Here is a 7,500-nt window from a genome sequence, read left to right on the forward strand (position 1 = left end):
TTTTTTTTTTTTTTTTTAACGTAAAAGTTGAAAAAAAGAAAGAAGAAAGAAAAAAAAAAGAAATATATTCAACAGAGAAACTAGACTAGATTCGGTTCGATGGACATATCACGAAGATCTTTTTAAATGATTATTATCGTGAAAATGTTAAAGCTTTCTTTCTATTTCAATGATACCCGTTACATGCACTAGACACTACTGGGCTGTTTACTGTATGGAAAACGTCAGAAAGAGGCTGCAAACGTCACTGCCACAGACCAGTCACGTGTTCCTTTAAGAACTTCAAGGGTTTCCATAGGGAAGAATTATATTACTTCGTACGATATTTCACATAGTTTCGTCATTGACAATCTTTCGTGTTTTCTTTACGTTAAATTAAATTCATATTCGATTTTAATTTATTTGATAAATTATCTTTAAATCCTTCTACGATTTCTCTTATATTCGCCATAACTCTTATTTCGTCTTCTGCAATAAAGATATGTATATATATATATATGTACACATACGCACATACATATACACACATACATAGAATCGAATGTAACGATCTTAGTCGATAAGGATGTCCACGTAGATCGAATGAAAGAAAGAACTTGTTACTCTGGTGCCATCTCTACGATATTATGCGAGTTCAAACGTAGTTAAAAGTTATACTGGGTAAATCGATTGTGATTTGTTTTATTATTAAGGGAATTTTTCACGATCGATATATTGAATTGAAAAAGTAATCTACGATATCGACGTGAATTCATGTTAATTTTATTGTTTTATTGTTAATCAACGAGAAATTGCAACGATCGTCGTCGGTCGATAAATCTGTGCAATATTATCGACGTGAATATTTTTTTTATACAATTTACTAAAGATGACTCTAGTTTCGTGTTTTTATAAAGAATTTCATTCGAATTTTTACAAAGAAAAGTCAGTTATTCTTTGACCGTTACGGACCGACACGAACGATTGAATCGAAATTGTATCGCGGAAATATCAGTGAACGAAACTAAAAACGTCGACGATGGACTAACATCGAAATAAGGTAATTGTTTTCTTTTTTTATTCAAGGACAAATTAATTTCTAAGATTTTCTTTTGTTTTTTTTTTCGAACGTATCTCGATGAATGAATCTTGAAAGGATCGTTAATAGGAAATTTGAAAATTTCTATTTCTGGGATTATTAATTTCGAACAACTTTAAATAATTTTTTTTTCTCTTTCGATTTAATTACTATCACACGTTCCGTCTTACGATATCGTATTGCAAATATTTATTGCTATTATGATACAAAAATGAAAACTTCGTGGATTTTCTTACTTTTTTTTTTTTTTTTTTTTGTCATTTCTGCCAACGAAGTCAGCTATATCTGGATAAATATCCACGAAATGGATATTTATGAACGTTACCCTCTTCCTTTCAGTTTTATACAGAGAAAGCGTGTAAACTCATAGAAAAGTCAATTTCCGTGGTGTTCACTGAAAATTCAAGGTTACTGATCTACATTCCTTTGATCCATCATCCCTTGATAATCTCACGTAACTCCAAGGACGAACGTTTCCGATTTATTGTGGTATTTCGATTTAATTAGAATCGATCAAAAATTCGATTATTTTCAGTTCTCATTATCGATCTTTAATTATTTCCTTATAGGAACAAGTAATTATTATTTTTTAAATAATCTTTCTTTTTTTCTTTTTTAGAAAATAATAATAATAATAATATTGTATAAATAATTTATGAAATATTTATAACATTAAAACTATATCATCTAAATCATAAAATTATTAAGATATTCACAATGAATTTGATATTTTGACGTTTTTTTTTTTTTTTTTTTTTTTTTTTATCTCTAACAATAATAAAAGTATTCTATTTATAAGATAAAAAATATTAGGTGCATTATTAAGGATATTTAATCGATATTAATCGTAAGATAATTCGAGATGATTTTTAAGATAAATTTTCACGATTAAATATTATCTAAATAATAAAAATATTAAAAAGTACGTATTAAATATATCTACGAGATAAAATAATAATAATAATAATAATAATAATAATAATAATAATAATAATTTTGTCGTTGAACTTTATTCGATTGACATTAATTAACACGAGAAAATTATTATAGCAATATTATCGATGCGCGATACCAATCATCGAGTTATTCGAGGTTAGATTTATTCAAGTAATATTAATCTCTATGATAAAATTATTATAATAAAATAATTATTAATACATGATTGGTAATACGATAATATTAGATTAGATTTATTAGAGACTAAACATTAATTCGCTGGAAATTAATTATTATACTAATAAAATTATTAACGGTATATTAGAAATTACAATAATTTTAGGTTAGTTTCATTGAATTAATATTAATTTTCACATTTGAAAGGATACTAGGCACGATAAATATTATTTTTATCGTAGTATACGACGATCATCTCCGACTTATATTTGTTTGATTATTATCATTCGTCGTAATTCATACGACGAATACGATTATAACGTTATCTGTAAAATGGCATGTATATATTTATACCTATATATAATATGTATATATATATATATATACACATATATTATATACGTGTAGAAAGGAGATATATCGGCACGTTCTAATATGCATATGCGCATATATATATATACAGTTCGTATATGAAAGGAAACTTTACGCTTCACTACTTGCTCACAAAGATGGTGTAATTAAACTTGTAGTGCTTTCAACTTATTTCAAACCATCGTTACACGCTATCTGATGTGGTCTATGACCATGCTTACGATTTGGTTAATCTCGCAAACTCTCCACATGGTTCGTAGCTTTAACGTTATTTGCGTTTCCTATTGCATTTCCTATCTTATTGACGAAGTCGAATTAAAACAAAACAAAAAAAAATATTGACAAACGTTATATTATCGATCGATCGATCGATCGATCAATCGATTGTTCGATAATGAATCAAATCGGTGATATAAATATTATCATTTAAAACGATATTCATTTTTAAATTTTAACTTTAAAAAAGACAAAGAAATGATATGAAAAATCGTTTTATCCTTTTTATTGTAATTATACAATTTTTAATTCAATTGATTCTTCATACATATATATATATATATTTTTAGAATACAAGTTTGTCGTATATCTTCGAACATATAATACTAATCTCAAAAACATAAGATTATAAATGTGAATATCCAGTTGATTTTCAAATATTATTTCTCTCTGATATGTATGTATGTACGTATGTATGGATGTGTGTTAGGTTGATTAACTTGTGCATAGCTTTTAAAACGAATTTACGGGAATTTCGTAAGCCATGAGAATTGAGTTAATAATTTAATTCTATTTTACAATGGAAATATTGGAATTTAATTCGTTACTGAGTTGCGTAATGTAATACAGGAAAAAGAAAAAAAAAAGAGAGAGAGAGAAAAAAAATAGAGAGATAAAACGAAATGAGAGATTTCTCATTCGCGAAAAGTTTACTCGTTTTATATCATTTACCGAAAATGAGAATACGGATTAGGAAAAGAAAACAAATTGAAAAGAAGGAGGAAAAAGGAAACGAATATTTTTCAATCGAGTAAATGTTCTTTCATCCCTTATGGTATTATTATTATTATTATTATTATTATTACGGATTCGTGTAATTCTCATTTTCTCACTGAGAAAACTTCTTTATGCCGACCCTAATTGTTTCTAAGTCTTGCTTCATCAAAAAAAGAAGAAGAAATAAAAAAGAAAGAGAGAGTGAGAGAAAGAGAAAAGAAAATAATTGTTTAAATTACGGAAGAGGTAACTACAGATTTTAGACATTTTCGTTATCTTTTTTTTTTTTTATACATCTTTTTCCATATGTTTAAAAAATTTTTTTTCATTTATTTTTTTTTTTGCTTTTTCTTTGTTTCTTTTTTTTTTCTTCCCTCGGTTTTAAATACAACTGTCGAGTGATTACGAATTTGTGTATATGTATGCACGCGTACGTCAAAAATGTTATAACAAAACGATAGATTAATTGATAGGTTATATGAAAAATTTCTGTTTACATTAAAAATTAATTAACGAATATGTTAAATATTTATTAATTGTACGTTTGATTAAATTAATACTACTTTTGCTAATTTGTTTAAATCACTACTACTTTTGTTAATTTGATTAAATTTAATTATAACCAAATGTTTGGTTAAACATTTATACGTATGTTATATGTATGTATGTATTTATGTGTTATAAAGTGCCATTTGCAATAACGCGATAAATTAATTGATATATTAAGAAGTTCGTAAAGAAAATGTTATATTTTTTCAAAAGTAATTAATTATTCGAAATATTTAAGATTAAATATTTAACTGTAGTTAGGTTTTATTAAAATAGTACTCGGAAATTTTTATGACAGGTACACACACACACATACACATATGTTTATTATAAAATTGATTAGTAAAACAAAAAGAAGAAAGAAAAAACAAAACACAAATTAATCGAAGAATTAAAAAGAGATTATATATAAAAAAATTTTTACATTTTTACAAATAAATGAATTACTCGAAAGAATTTCAAAGTAAAGAATTTAATTAAAAGCAAATTTGATTAAAACAATTTCATACTACTTGATCAATATACGTATATATATATATGTGTGTGTACTTACACACATACATACATGTAGTGTATACTTGGAAAAATCAAAATCAGTAATCAATTGTAATTGAATAAGAAATCATATAAAAAAATAAAATAAAAAATTATTTAATTAATAGTACTTCAAGGTCAGACAAATTAATTGATACAAAATAGATATTTTTTGACTCGAGTAAGGTTATCTCTATATAAATCAATGACGTTAATAAAAACGTTCACGATCAAATATTAATTACACGATAAGTTTTTTTTTTTTTTTTTTTTTTTTTATTTTCACCTTTATTTTTCTATTCTCGCATATAAATAAATAAATGTATAAATACATTATATACGTATATAAATGCATAGACAGATAGATAGAGGCAAGAAAAAGTTAAAAGCGTCCTCATAAAGAGTAGATACATACATACTTTGTTTGAAACTTCAATCGGAAATTACGTGACGTGCAAACTATTAACGGTTAATGTAAAACTGTAATACACTTACCGTTCTCTCTCTCTTTCTCTCTCTCTTTTTCTCTCTCTCTCTCTCTCTCTCTCTCTCTCTCTCTCTCTAGTACATACATGCATATTGGATCGATGAAAAAGGCCGAATGAGGAGGTACTACAAGATGAGATTACGTTACCAGTACCATGGTCACCGCCATCATCACCACTATTGTCCTGATGTTTTCGTTAAATTCATATATGGCTATGGAAGCGAATAAAGGCAGCCATTTCCTTTTATGTCTTTGTTTTTTATTTTTCTTTCTCTTTACCTCGTTTTGTCTTCTTTCGTCGTTAACCTTCGTAATAATTTTGTCCTCTTTTTTTTTCCCTCTTTTTTTCTCTGTCTCTTTCTTTTCTCTTTTTTTTTCTCATTGAATTGAAAGAGAGAGAGGGAAAAAGAGAGAAAGAGAGAGAGAGAGAGAGAGAGAGAGAGGAAATGGTCATAGCTTTAAACGGAAATAACAGTCGGAGAGCTTTTGACGCGAGGACAGCTCGAAAGAATATTCGCGTTAATTTTGGTCGAAGGATTACGAATGCTCTTAAATGACGCTCTGTTGAATTGAAACGACCGTTATATTCCTTTTATGGTAGCAGAATGTGAAAGATTGCTTGGTTGGATCGATTTTATGATATTGGGTTTTAGTTTTGCTTTTTTTTCCTTCCTTTTCTTTTTTCTCTTTTTCTCAAACTTAATTATCGTCTATTTCTAAAAGTTCCTTTCTTTCTGTATCAAAAACAATTGAAAGAAAGAAAAAATAGAAAAAGTAGAAAAAAATAAAGCAAAGAAATGAAATAATTGTTCAACAATTTAACGATAGATTATCATAATTAAAAAATTTAAGGTTATGTTATCGCAGCAAACTTAAATTATGAAAATTTACATGGATGAAATTATAAGAAAAAAAAAGGAGAGAATAATATCCATGTTATTTAATTTGAAGGTTCGATTGTTTTATTATGACGATTATTTAAATGATAATTGAAAATTGAGGTTATGTTATCGAAGTATATTAACTTTGGAAAATTCTCGTGTATAAAATAGAATAAAGAAGTGGTTTGATGATACATTTCCATAGTTCGAAGGTTTGGTTGTTTCATTACAATGAATATTTAAACAGTGTAAGCGATAAGTGAGGTTATGTTATCATAATATGTTAATTTCCGAAGATTTTCAAATAAGAAATGGAAAAACGAAATAATTAGGTGATTTATTATCATAGTTCGAAGGTTTAATTGTTCTTATTATTATGAATACGTTAACAGTATAAGTGAAAAGTGAGGTTATGTTATCGCAGCATTTTTCAAATATTTTTAACTAAGAAATAAAAAGGAAAAAGAAAAAGGAAAAATGAAAAATCGATTGGATGATATATTTTCGTACTTTTGAAGGTTTCACTATTTTATTATAATGAGTATTTAAAGAGAGCAAATGAAAACAGAGATTGTTATCGTATTAATGTAAATTTTCGAAAATTTCCACGTAAAAGATAGAAAAAGAAAAAAAGAAAAAACAAAACGAAAAATAAAAGAAAGCCATAAACAGATCAAAAAAGAAGAAAAAAAAGGGCATAATTTTCAATGGACACAATTCAAGGATTACAATTAAATTTTTTTTTACGAAGCGTCATATAATAAAAATGAAATAATTAAAATTCGTGATTTAAATTTGACGTTAATTATCGGGATCATACAATTTGTTAATGTTAATTACAATTAAAATGAGATATTGCATTACGTGATATTTCGTACGAAATCGAGTTTGCGGTAGAAATATAAATTATACGAATTCGTATGGTATTGTAGATATGAATTTTACTCGTTCGTATACGTTCAAAACGTCTGATTAAATATCGTCAAGTATGTTATTGATTGTACAAACGTGTATATTTGGTGCACACGTCGTTATATACATGAGACATAAATTCATTCTATGATTTTATGCCTCATGTGTACATATATATGTATACATATGTACATTTATTTATAATTTTAATATTATTAAATTTTTATATTTATTTTTGAAATTTTAATTAAAAGATTATTTTAGTTTTATTAGGTTATTAGATTAATTTATTATTAGATTATTTTCGTCTAACGTATTTACTTAATTTTTGATTAGTAATATTGTAAATTTATATTAAGGAAGTTATCTACGTCGTAATTAATTTTCCTTTTTCATTCTTTTTCCTTCTTTTATAATAAAGTTCCTGAATTTGTTGAGAGTTTATTATCTGATAAAAATGAAAAAAGAAAGAAAAAAAAAAAAAAAAAAAAGAAAAAAAGAGAGGAAAAAACGAAAAGAAAAGCACAATGGTTTCATAGCATCATCACTCGGTCCTATTGTTTCTCTTCACTTTATATCGG

At 26.1% G+C, this 7,500-nt stretch overlaps 1 protein-coding gene across 1 annotated transcript in view; it reads right to left on the reverse strand.

The window, feature by feature from the left end:
* bbx (bobby sox) overlaps positions 1-201 on the reverse strand; it is a 7,801-nt gene extending 7,600 nt beyond the window's left edge. The window contains exon 1 of the mRNA XM_035887019.2: positions 1-201. This exon is cut by the window's left edge and continues 408 nt beyond it. The gene's annotated coding sequence lies outside the window, so the exon portion shown is untranslated.
* Between the last annotated feature and the right edge of the window lie 7,299 nt (positions 202-7,500).

Source organism: Vespa mandarinia, chromosome 17 (genome assembly GCF_050613455.1).
Source record: "Vespa mandarinia isolate Hongniang chromosome 17, ASM5061345v1, whole genome shotgun sequence".
Classification (NCBI taxonomy): Eukaryota; Metazoa; Arthropoda; class Insecta; order Hymenoptera; family Vespidae; genus Vespa; species Vespa mandarinia.